Source organism: Zingiber officinale, unplaced genomic scaffold, assembly GCF_018446385.1.
Source record: "Zingiber officinale cultivar Zhangliang unplaced genomic scaffold, Zo_v1.1 ctg131, whole genome shotgun sequence".
In the NCBI taxonomy this organism is placed as follows: domain Eukaryota; kingdom Viridiplantae; phylum Streptophyta; class Magnoliopsida; order Zingiberales; family Zingiberaceae; genus Zingiber; species Zingiber officinale.
This window is the reverse complement of record NW_024589827.1, coordinates 128,310-141,935: the sequence shown is the minus strand read 5'-3', so window position 1 is coordinate 141,935 and position 13,626 is coordinate 128,310.

The following is a 13,626-nucleotide window of genomic DNA, read 5'->3' as shown; positions in this document are numbered from 1 at the left end:
AGCAAAGGGGAATCTTAAGGTAAGGCCCTCCGACGCTCAAGTCAGTACAAGTTCAGACAGGTGAACAATAGAGAACATGCACGTGAGAGTAAGTTGTAGATGTTCAGAGAAATGTATGAGGCCGAGTGCCTTAAGCCCTGCCAGTCTTTATTTGGCCGCTTGGGCATATAATGAGTTGCTTGGAGAAATGAAGCTATGTTCTGGGAGGCGCAATTGGTTCTTTAAGCTGAAGTGCCTTAGGTCTGGTCGATCTTTTGGCCAGCCATGCATTTAATAACTCACAAGTAAGATGCCTCTGGAATTCTGGCCGGATTTATGAAGGGAGCTATCTTACCTTTGTTTATGTTGGTTAGTCCTAGGAAGATCGTACCAGTTTCACTGTACAAAAATTTTGTACAAGTGTCGAACCTTTCCTAATAACCTATTGTGTTCTTTAGAAGTTAAATTAGGAATCATAAATGGAACTTAACATTATTGATTCCAAATTTAACTTATCTGTTCTTAATGGTTTAGACTTGGATCGCAAGTGGAACTTAACACTATTGATCCAAATCCACCTATGTTATAAATTCAATTAAATATTAATTTCCAAAATTGACTTCCAGGACTGCATGGCGAGGCACATGGCCTTCTTGGGTATGGGAGCATCCACCACCGCCTAGACAAAGCCTTTTAAGGAAAGCTAATATTTAATTTCCTTATATAACTCTAGATTTACCAAAAAGAACAATCGAATCATAAATTCGAAAAACAAAAAAAAACACAAACTCAAATAACGAATTCGAAAAATTAGAATCTAATGTCTCTTGTGTTTGGAATTCTTACAAAGAAAAATAACTAGTATGATACGGAAAATAATTACTAGTTATACCTTCCTTTGTATGCAACAACCTCTTGATCTTCTACCGTATTCCTCTTCTTATCCCGGACGTTGTGTGGGCAACGATCTACCGAGATGAGAACCACCCAAGCCCTTCTTCTTCCTCTTTGCAAGTTTCGGCCAAATCAAGAATCCTCCAAGGATGTAGAATTTCTTAGCAAATAAGGAAAGTTTAATAAAACTTTCTTATTTTCTTTGCCATGGAAAAGAAAAAAAATAATTGATAAAATCAATTTTCTTTTCTCTTATTAAGGTGGCCGGCCACATCCAATTCTCCATCAAGGAAAGTTTTATTCACAAGAATTAAAACTTCCTAATTTATTTCCGGAAATTTATAAATAATTTCTCTAATAATTTTTTCCTTCATGGTGGGTTATAAAAGAAAATTTTATAAATTAAAATCTTTCTTTTAAACATGTGGATGATTTCCAAAAAGGAAAGTTATCTCTAAAAATTAAAATCTCCTTTCAATCTACAAATAAGGAAATATATCAAATCTTTTTTTAATTGTAGAAACTTATAAAAGGGAATATTTAATTTTTAAACTCTCTTTTAAATCATGAACATGATTACAAAAAAGGAAAGTTTTCTCAAAATTAAAATCTACCTTTCAATCTACAAATAAGGAAAGATTTCAAATCTTTTCTTAAACTTTTGTAGAAAGCTATAAAATGAAAGATTTAAATTTTAAACTCTCTTTTAAAACCATGGAATCCACATAAGAAAAATTTATAAATAAAATTCCTTTTATATTATATGTGGCCGGCCACACCTAGCTTGGACTCCAAGCTAGGGCCAGCCACTAATCTTGGCTCAATCCTTGGGTCTTGGCCATCCCTAGCTTGGCCGGCCACCAAGAGTGGGTAAGAAGGTGGGTATAGGTGGGTATAATTCTCTATATACAAGAAACTACGATAGGGACCGAGAGGAGGAATTGGTTTTGGTCTCCCGATGAAAATAAGCTTCCCATGTTCGCTCCGAACACATAACTCAATTTCATCAATAATAATTCATACCACTAAAGAATTATTATTGAACTACCGCACCAATCCCAAATTACATTTTGGGCTCCTTCTTATTATGAGTGTGTTAGTCTCCCTATGTTTAAGATGTCGGATGTCCACTAATTAATTGAGTTACTGACATCTCATTTTAATTAATGTCTTAATCCAAGAGTAGTACCACTCAACCTTATCGTCATATCGGACTAAGTCCACCTGCAGGGTTTAACATGACAATCTTTACGAGCTCCTCTTGGGGACATTATCAACCTAGATTACTAGGACACGATTTTCTTCTATAATCAACAACACACACTATAAGTAATATCATTTCCCAACTTATCGGATCTTTTGATTTATCAGGCTAAATCTCACCCTTTGATAAGTTAAAGAAATGAATATTAAATATATGTACTTGTTATTATATTAGGATTAAGAGCGCGCACTTCCATAATAACTAAGGACTTGTTCTTTTATTAAGTCAGTATAAAAAGAACTTTCCTTAAATGGTCCTGCTCAATATACTTAGAGTGTACTAGTGTAATTTATTAGTTAAGATAAACTAATACCTAATTACACTACGACTATTCCAATGGTTTGTTCCTTTTCATCTTAGTCGTGAGCTACTGTTTATAATTTATAAAGAATCGATAATATGATCTCCTGTGTGTGACACCACACACCGTGTTATCTACAATATAAATTAATTGAACGACTACACTCAGTATAAAATGTAGATACTTGACCAATATGATTCTTATTTCTAAATAAATATTTATACAAAAGCTAGACTTTTAGTATATACTCTAACAGTTTACATAAGATATAGGTATACAACCATATGAATCCGTCCGGTTCTATTATCAATCAGTTACATAAGCATATCATCATTTGGAAACCAATATGGGGTGATCAGTAATAGGATCGACCAGATATGCATATAATGGCTCGTATGAAATGAGTTATAAGGTCTACCGCCCTTAAACTTGGCTAACCATTGAATAATTGAACATGTTGTCTTTCCATCTCAAGAGTAAACCACCAAACTCCTTAGGTTCGACCAGCTTAAGTGTCGATCGACCCTTTTTCGCATGGCTCGGAATCTGACCAGACTGGTCTGGCGAGATTTAGCGCTGGGCAAACAATCAGAGTCAAGTGGGAAAATGTTCTCCTTTATTGACTTTGACTATCATATCATTTTGATTTTGACCATCATGTCATCTTCTAGGTCTGCTCGGTATATCCAGTATCACATATATATATCCAAATTATTAATTATATATATATATATATAAAGTTAAAACTAGAATGTGAAGGAAAAAAAATAACCAGATTAATTGTATGTTCCTTTATATTAAATTTTATTTTAAAAATATGAAAAAACCAAATTGGAAGATTCTTAATGCGCGCAAAAAAAAAATGGAAGATTTCATTTAGGATTTCCTCCCCTAGCCATAAATAGTAGAATGCATAATATTTTTTGACAAAATATTTAGATTCCATATATATCCAAATTATTAATATATCTCGTATAGTTAACTAATGTGTGCATTAGTTTAATATTTTTTTTTTTTTGTAAAAAATATATATACATGTATATAAAGTTAAAACTAGAATGTTAATGAAAAAACTAATCAGGTTAATTGTACTTGTATGTTCGTTTACATTAAATTTTATTTTTTTAAAAAATGAAAATTCAATAAGGCCGATCTATAACACCAACCGTTTTTATATCAGATCTTGCCTTAAGCTGATCGGTTATGTAAGGATGCTATCAGGATTACCTGCTTCTGTTGTATGCAGAATATATCTTGGCTGGCCAATAAGGTCGGTCGTCTTTATGTCTGTTCTTGTATTGAACTGCTTAGTTATGTTTTGCATAGTATTAGCGTTCTGCTCTGCAAATAATATGATACATTGGGCGTGTTGGAAATCTGTTCAAGAAGCCATATGAAGAACTATGCAGGTTAGAAATCCATTCGGGAATTAATATGGAGCTGAGTGTCTTGGACCCAACTAGCCTTTTACCTAACTGGGCATGGATAGAGAGATTTATGAGGCTAAATGCCTTAAGCTCGGCCGGTCTATATTTGACCGGGTATGCATAGAGAAATGTATGAGGCTAAGTGTCTTAAGCCCGACTAACCTTTATTTGGCTAGCATGAGTAGAGAAATGTATGAGGCTGAGTGCCTTAAGCCTTGTTGGTCTTTATTTGGCCACCTGGGCATATAATGAGCCGCTTGGAGAAATGAACTATGTTCTGAGAGGTGCAATTGGTTCTTTATGCTGAAGTGTCTTAGGTCCGGTCGGCCTTTTGGCCCGCCATGCATTTAATAACTCACAAGTAAGATGCCTCTAGAATTTTGGCCGGATTTATGAAGGGAGCTATCTTACCTTTGTTTATATAAGGTACAGGTATACAATCATATGCATTTGTCCAGTTCTATTATCGATCAGCTATATAAGCATATCATCATTTGGAAACCAATATGGGGTGATCAGTAATAGAATTGACCAGGTGTGCATATAATGGCTCGTATGGAATGAGTTATAAGATCGACCGCCTTTAAACTTGGTCGGCCATTGAATAATCAGACATGCTGTCTTTCCATCTCAAGAGTAAAGCACCGAACTCCTTAGGTTCAACCAGCTTAAGGATCGGTCGACCCTTTTTCGCATGGCATGGAATCCGACCAGGCTGGTCCGACAAGACTTAGCACTAGGCAAACAATCAGATGCAGGTGGAGAAATATTCTCCTTTATTAACTTTGACCATCATATCATTTTGACTTTGACCTCCATGTCATCTTTTGGGTCTGCCCTATATATAAGTATCACATATATATCCAAATTATTAATTATATATATATATATATAAAGTTAAAACTAGAATGTGGAGGGAAAAAATAACCAGATTAATTGTATGCTCCTTTATATTAAATTTTATTTAAAAAATATGAAAAAACCAAATTGGAAGATTCTTAATGCGCACACAAAAAAAAATTGGAAGATTTCATTTAGGATTTTCTCCTCTAGCTATAAATAGTAGAATGCATAATATTTTTTGACAAAATCTTTAGATTCCATATATATCCAAACTATTAATAGTACATCTCGTATAGTTAACTAATATGTGCATTAGTTTAATATTTTTTAAAAAATATATATATATATACATGTATATAAAGTTAAAACTAGAATGTTAATGAAAAAACTAATCAGGTTAGTTGTAATTGTATGTTCGTTTACATTAAATTTTATATTTTAAAAAATGAAAATCCAAATTGAAAGATTTTTAAGGCACAATGAATGTTGAAGAAGATTCCGTTTAAGATTTCCTCCCCGCACTATAAATATAACCGATTATCACAATCTTTTAAATATTCTACCGAACTAGTTTTTAAGAAACAAAAACCTTGGCTTGCTCAGGAAAGAAGGAAATGGCTTCCAAGCAGTGCTGCTTTCTCCTTTTCATCGTCGCCCTCCTTCTCTCCTCCTTCGTTGTCGCCAAATCTGATATTGTCCCCAATGACGAACCTGCTGGTACGTGTAGCGCATGCATTGATTAGTTATTAGATTAATTTCTAAACTAATTAAAAGTAGATCGATATTTTTTAATTTAATTCATGTTGAGCTGCACTATGTACGTGAAATTTAATTTGCAGGCGAATGCTTTGATGGAACCTATTGCAACGCAGTTGAGGACTGCACCATTATGTGCACTAATGCTCCTACCATGTGCTATTATAACATGTGCTGCTGCTCGGCCCCTTAATAATTAATGGTCAGCTTCTTGTTAAATAAATTAGAGAGAAGGGATATGCCGAATCCTTTTTAAGATGTTGTTTAATTCCTCTGTGGAAAAATGAATATTAATCTGAAAATGAATGAAGGAATGGATTATTTGATTTTGTCCAGTTTTTCTAACACATGATCATCTGGCTTTTTATATATATATATATATAAATTGAAATTTTTAAGATGGAAATTAAAGGCAAATGGATTGAATTTCTAAATGAAAGATCATGAATTTTAAAGAAACAATATGGTGGATATATGTGAATGGAGAAGAGGTGGAAGAGAAAAGAAATTCTCTATTGTGAATGAGACTTTAGTTCCACATTAAAAATTTAAGATATACTAGTTGATTTATATTGACAAATACATATAAAAAGACTCTCTTTTACTCATGGATGAGTAGAGGGTGTAAATCCAGGGTTTAGATAGCACTGAATCATGTTGACTCATGTGCGAGGACGACCTTAGCGGGTTGAATGCTGGACTGGTCGGGATAAAATTTACCCAAGTGAAACCACCAACCTTTTACCACATAAACTCTAGTCTCTTGCTCAACGAAGGACCACTCAGGTCGTGTGCGAGCACGATCCGATGGAAATCATGATTAATCGTTGTATCATGAAAAACAGATGACCTGAATAAACCTCGAAATACAGTCGAAGGTCAAGGAAATTATGACCATCGCATACCTCAATCCATTCGCCCCCTCGTTCAGCCCCTTTGTTGCTTTGCCCGACCAACTACTTATTGCTTTACTCGCCCGACCACTCGATTTTTGCCCGGCCGACAGAATACTCCCTCGGCCACATATTCACTCAGCTTCTCAGCCTCTGCTAAATTTTCTGATGGATTGTTCGCCCAACACAATAAAATGAAAGACCACAATCACAAATAGTTAATTTTAAAATATTTAAAGAAATTTAAAATATATTTTTGCTGCATGTTAATTATAGTCAGTCATATTAATTATAGTCAGTCATAATAAAAAATTAAGATTTTTTATTTTTTAATTAAATCGATTGATTTATTAAAATAATAATATCTTTTTAATTAAAGAATAATTAATTTTTTTATCTGTTTGTTTTGTTTGATTTTAATTATAAAAAATAATCGATTCTAATCATAAAAATCAATCTGTTTGATAGAAAAAAATAAATTTAATTTTAATTTTAATTAATTTAGTAGGATGTTCACTTCTAGAGGTTCCTCTTTTTGGTAAGAGTTTTTTTTTTAAAAAAAATAATTTAATGTGATTATATATATATATATATATATATAATTTTGTTATCTGTTTGTTTTAATTATAAAAAATAATCGATTCTAATCATAAAAATCAATCTGTTTGATAAAAAAAAATTAATTTTAATTAATTTAGTAGGATATTCACTTCTAAGGTTCCTCTTTTTGGTAAGAGTTTTTTAAAAAAAAAATAATTTAAGGTGATTATATATATATATATCTTATGAATAGGAGAAAAGGTGAGTTAACATGAGCCGTAAATCTCGTCTGATCTTTTTTAGTTAACTATTATATATATATATATAATGTGGCTGAAAAAAATAACTAGGTTTATTGTATGTTCTTTTATATTAAATTTTATTTAAAAAAAATAAAAATCTAAATTGGAAGAATTTTAATGCACAAAAAAATTGGAAGATTCGTCTAAGATTTCTTCCCCGCATTATAAATAGGCAAGGTGAGTGAACATATGCACTAAACGTCATGAGATGTACTAATAGGTGAATTAGTTAATATTTTTATTTTTAAAAATGTATATATAAAGTTGGAACATTTTTATATTAAATTTTATCTTTTAAAAAAATGAAAATCCAAATGGAAAGATTTTTAAGGCAAAAAAAATTGGAAGAAGATTCCATTTGAGATTTCCTCCCCACACTATTAAGTATTACTGATCATCACAAAAATCTTGACTGGCTGAGGAAAGGAAATGGCTTCCAAGCAGGACTGCTTCCTCTTTTTCATCGTCGTTCTTCTTCTCTCCTCCTTCGTTGTCGCCAAATCTGACATTGTCCCCAATGACCAAACTGCCGGTACGTGTAGCGCATGCATTGATTAGTTATTAGATTAGTTTCTAAACTAATTATAAGTAGATCGATATCGTTTAATTTATTTCATGTTGAGTTTCACTACGTACGACGTGAAATTAAATTGGCAGGCGAAGTTTGCTTCTATGAAAGCTTTTGCGACGTAGTTAATGACTGCATTGTTGTGTGCGCTGATGCTCGTTTGAAGGCTCCTACTAGATGCAATGATCACCTCTGTTGTTGCTCGCGTGATTAATAATTAATGCCTAGCTTCTTGTTAATTAAATAAATTGGAGAGAAGGGATATGCCGAATCTTTTTTGAGATGTTGTTTAATTCCTTTGTTGAACCCGACTGCCTGTCAGGTCTTAGATCAAGATCTTTTAAATTTGGAATTTCGGTCTGAGAAAATTTGATCGGGAATCATGTTACTGACGTCGTCAGACAGTCCTATCTCCTCTTTTCATATCTATTGATTGTCCCATTTTTTTGGATTTTTGATCGTCACGTCTCTTTAATTTCTGACTGTCACGTCCTCTTAATTTCTGACTTACATGTCTTCTTGACTTCTGACTACTCAATCTTATCAAACCCTATCAATATGCATCATATATATATATATATATATATATATATATATATATATATATATATATATATATATATATATATATATTTTGAAATTTTTAAGATGAAAATTAAAGGTAAATGGATTGAATTTCTAAACGAAAGATCATGAATTTTAAATAAACAATAAAATGAAAGAGCACAATTACAAATATTTAATTTTAAAATATTTTAAAGAATAGTATAATATTTATATTTTAAAATATATTTTTACTGTTAATTATAGCTAGTGATATTAAATAGTATAATTAAAATTGGGCATCCTTCGCTAACATATAAAGAATACTTTTATTAGCCATATTATTTTATCTCATTCAATTACGATAAATTTCTTCAATTTAGCAAGTACAGTTGTTTAGTAATAATAGGCGCGTTAGTTTAGTATTTTTTAAAAAAAAATAAAACTAATATGGATGGAAAAAAAATAGCCACGTAGTAAATGTAATACTAAATATATTCTTTTATAATAACTTTTATTTCTAAAAAATGAAAATCCAAATTGGAAGCAAATTAGTTGTGGCGTTCTCCTCCACATTACAAATTTAATTAATCATCACAAACTCATAAACATTAATCTATCAAACTAGCTAGCTATTAAGGCACAAAAACGTTGGCGAAATGGCTTCCAAGCAGTGCTAGCTGCTTTCTCCTTCTTGACGTCGCCCTTCTTCTATCCTCATCCCTCGTGCTCGTCAAATCTGGTATTGCAGCCACATACACATTTGCCATTAATGAATCTCAAGATATTTGATTATATATTGCTAATGTTTACGTCATGCATCCTTTCTTGATCCACAGATGATGAAGTGGTAACCGAGGCCCCAGAGTGTATAACCTGGACAATATGCAACAATTGTCCGTGGAATTTTCCATTCACCAATATGTATATTTTTTTTTGTTGTTTATAGCTTATGCTTTTAATGAGATTTTGAAGGAATATGTTGTAATAAGTGGTTGGCTGATGGGAGACACAATAGTCCTTGCAGAAGGTTTCAGTGGAATATTCTCTGACAAGTTGTCAGGATTCTCTGCTCATGTTACAGACTGAGTATATTATGGCTGGTCTATCATATCTACCGTTTTTATGGCTGACCATGCCTTAAGATGATCGGTTTATGTAATGAAGGATGCTATCAGGATTATCTACTCTTGTTGTATGCGGAATATATCTTGTCCGACCAATAAGTCTGATTATCTTTAATTATGCCTATCCTTGCATTGTACTGCTTAGTCATGTTCTGCACAATATTAGCGTTCTGCTCGTCAAACAATATGATGCATTGGACCTTTTAGAAATCTATTCAAGAAGTCATATGATGAACTGTACATGCTGGAAATCTATTCAGAAATTAATATGGAGCTGAGTGCCTTAGACCCGACCAACCTTATACCTAGTCGAGCTTGCATAGAGAGATTTATGAGATTAAGTGTCTTAAGTCTAACGAGTCTTTATTTGGCCGAGCATGCATAGAGAAATGTATAAGACTAAGTGGCTTAAGTCTGGTTGACCTTTATTTGGCCGGGCATGCGTAGAGAAATGTATGAGGCTGAATGCCTTAAGTCCGACCGGTCTTTATTTAACAGTCTGGGCATATAATGAGCCGCCTAGAGAAATGAAGCTGTGTTCTGGGAGTTGCAATTGGTTCTTTAAGCTGAAGTGCCTTAGGTTTGGTCGGCCTTTTGGTCGGCCAGGCGTATAATAACTCACAGGTAAGATGCCTTTAGAATTTTGGCCGGATTTATGAAGGGATCTATCTTACCTTTGTTTATCTAAGGTACAAGTATACAACCATATGAACCCATTCGGTTCTATTATCGACCAACTACATAAGCATATCATTATGTGGAAATCAATATGGAGTGATCGGTAATAGGATCGATCGGGCGTGCCTATAGAGGCTCGTACAGAATGAGTTATAAGGTTGACTGTGTAATCGGACATGTTGTCTTTCTATCTCAAGAGTAAAGCATCGAACTCCTTCGGTTCGATCGGCTTAAGGGCCGATCGGCCCTTTTTCGCATGACTCAGAATCCGACAAGGCTGATCTGACGAGACTTAGTGTTTGACAAGTAATCACGCTAGATGAGAAAATGTTCTCCTTCATTGACTTTGACCATCATTTCATCTTGATTTTGATCATTACATCATCTTTTAGGTCCGTGGCTATATCCCATATCACATATATATCCAAATTATTAATAGGAGATGTGAGCGAACATGAGCCGTAAATCCTGTGAGATCTCTTATAGTTAAATATGTGCATTAGTTTAATATCTTTTTAAAAAATAAATATATAGATATATATAAACTTAAAACTAGAATGCGGATGAAAAAAATAACTAGATTAATTGTGCTCCTTTATATCAAATTTTATTTAAAAAATATGAAAAATCCAAATTGGAAGAGTCTCAATGCACACAAAAAATTGCAAGATTCCGTTTAGGATTTCCTCCCGGCCCGTACGTGCTATAAATAATAGAATGCATATTGACAAAATCTTTGGATTCCGTATATATCCAAATTATTAATAGGAGGTAAGGTGAGTGAATATGAACCATTCTCATGAGATCTTTAAGGTGCGTTTGGTTCGGAGTTATTTTTGATAATTTTAATTATCTATTTAAGGTTATCAACAAAAATTTTATTTGGTTTAGGTATTCGATGATTCCCGGGTAATGTTCCATGCTCGACACGTCAGCAAAAGGATCATGCAGTCCGGAATCAGAAAACCTCAGAAAACTAAGGGGGCGTTTGGTACGCGCGTTTTCCATTTTCATTTTCTGGAAAACGCGCGTTTTTTGAAAAACGGTGTTTGGTATGCGTTTTCCGCGCGCGTTTTCTAAAAAATTGGCTATCGTTTTCTAGAAAAACAGAGAATGACAAAAAGTCATTTTCTGTTTTCTAGAAAACGCGCGTTTTCCAGAAAATGAAAATGAAAACGGTGCAAACCAAACGCACCCTAAGGTTTTTCTTGATTCCGGGGTTAACGAATTTTTTTTACCAAAAATACCCTCCGATAAGAAAAAACATTGGAAAAAAGAGAAAAAAATGTAAAAAAAATTTAAAATTTTATTTTTTTTAAAATAAATAATTTTAAAAAAATAAAAAATATAAATTGTAAAAATAAAAAATTTAAATTTTAAAAAAAATTTAACAAATTTTAAAAAATTTAATTTTTTTTTTAAAATTTAAAAAAATTTTAAAAAAATAAAAAAATAACAAAAAATTTATAAAAATTAAAAAATAAATAAATTAAAATTAAAATTTTAAAAATGTTAAAAAATAAAAAAATATGAATATAAATATAAATAATATAAAAAATATAAAAACATAAAAAAAATAAAAAAAACACATAAAAATGTAAAAAAAAATACAAGAAAAAGAAAAGTAAAAAATATAAAAAAATAAATAATAATAATAATAATAATATGTATAGTTGATTTTGTAACTGAGGGTAATACGGTAAAATATTAAACTAAGGTATTCATTAAAACCTTCAAATAAATAATTTTTTTTTGCATTACCTAGGTTGAACCAAACAACATTTGGTTATGTTTTATTCCCCATAACTTTGGTTATGTGATTACCTGGTAATCACATAATCAAGGTTATACATGATAACTTGAACCAAACACACCCTTACCCTCTATTTGGATGGGGTGAGGGAAGATTCATTAACGGAAGAGGAAGGGAGGGGAAGGAAGGGGAAGTGAGGGGAAGTAAAGTATTTAACTTCTCCTTGTTTGGGAGGGAGGGAAGGTTCATTAACATAACATGTGTTACTTTGTTTGGAAGGAAAGGAAGGGGAATGAAAGTTAAATAGATAAAATTATAAAAATACTCTTACATTTTAAATTAAATTTTTTTCATAATATTAATATTTATTTTATAAATATAAATTAGATATTTTTAATAATAAAATTAATTTTTTATATTATCATTTAAATTAACTATTTTTTTAATAAAAAATTAATCTTTTTATACTATTCATAACAAAACAATGAATTAACGATAATCAAGTAATTAAATGAGAAATAATGAAAATAATTATTTTAGAAACCTTAAATAAAAAAATTTGAAAGATAACGCTTCCTATTCTTTAAAAACTTATTAAATTTTGATGAAAAAATTAAAAAACAGTAGATATCCTCTTAAATTTTGACAACAAAAATAGTTTCTCCCTTCAATTCAGTTAGAAGACGTGTCGGATCCCCTCCTCTAATAATCTGGCAGCAAGCGAGCTGTAAAGAAAGCGAGGAAATTGAACTCCGGTGACATAGCAAAATTAGAAATTGGAATATTTCTTAAACTATTAAGAACAGGGATAAAATTGGAATAAAAAATATTTTGTTTTCCCTTCCCCTTCCTTACACCCCAATTCGGGGCATAAGAAAATCTCTCTTTCCATGAGTAACGAAGGTTAAAACTTACCATTCCTTACCTTTCCTTCCCTTTCTTCACTCCTTCCTAAACGAGGTTCAAAATTTCCTTTCTCCTTCCTTCCCCTTCCCTCACCTTCTCCCAAAGACCGTTATAGTTAACAAATGTGCACTAGTTTAATATTGTTCCTTTATATTAAATTTTATTTTTTAAAAAATAAAATTCTAAATTGGAAGATTATTAACGCACAATAAAAGTTGAAGAAGATTCCATTTAAGATTTCCTCCCCGCACTATAATTATAATCGATCATCACAATCTTTTAAATATTCTACCGAACTAGTTTTTAAGAAACAAAAACCTTGGCTTGCTGAGGAAAGAAGGAAATGGCTTCCAAGCAGTATTGCTTTCGCCTTTTCATCGTCGCCCTTCTTCTCTCCTCCTTCGTGGTCGCCAAATCTGATATTGTCCCCAATAACACTACTGGTACGGGTAGCGCACGTATTGATTAGTTATTAGATTAATTTCTAAACTAATTAAAAGTAGATCGATATTGTTTAATTTAATTCATGTTGAGTTGCACTATGTACGTGAAATTTAATTTGCAGGCGAAGTTTGCTTTTATGAAAGCTTTTGCGACGTTGTTGATGACTGCATCGTTGTGTGCGCTGATGCTCATTTGAATGCTCCTACCAGTTGCACTGAGAACTTCTGCTGTTGCTCACGCCATTAATAATTAATGGCTAGCTTCTTAAAGGGTTATGCCGAATCCTTTTTGAGATGTTTAATTTCTTTGTGGAAAAATGAATATTAATCTGAAAAGAAATGAAGGAATGGGTTTGATTTTGTCCAGTTTTTCTAACACATGATCATCTGGCTATTTTTTATATATATA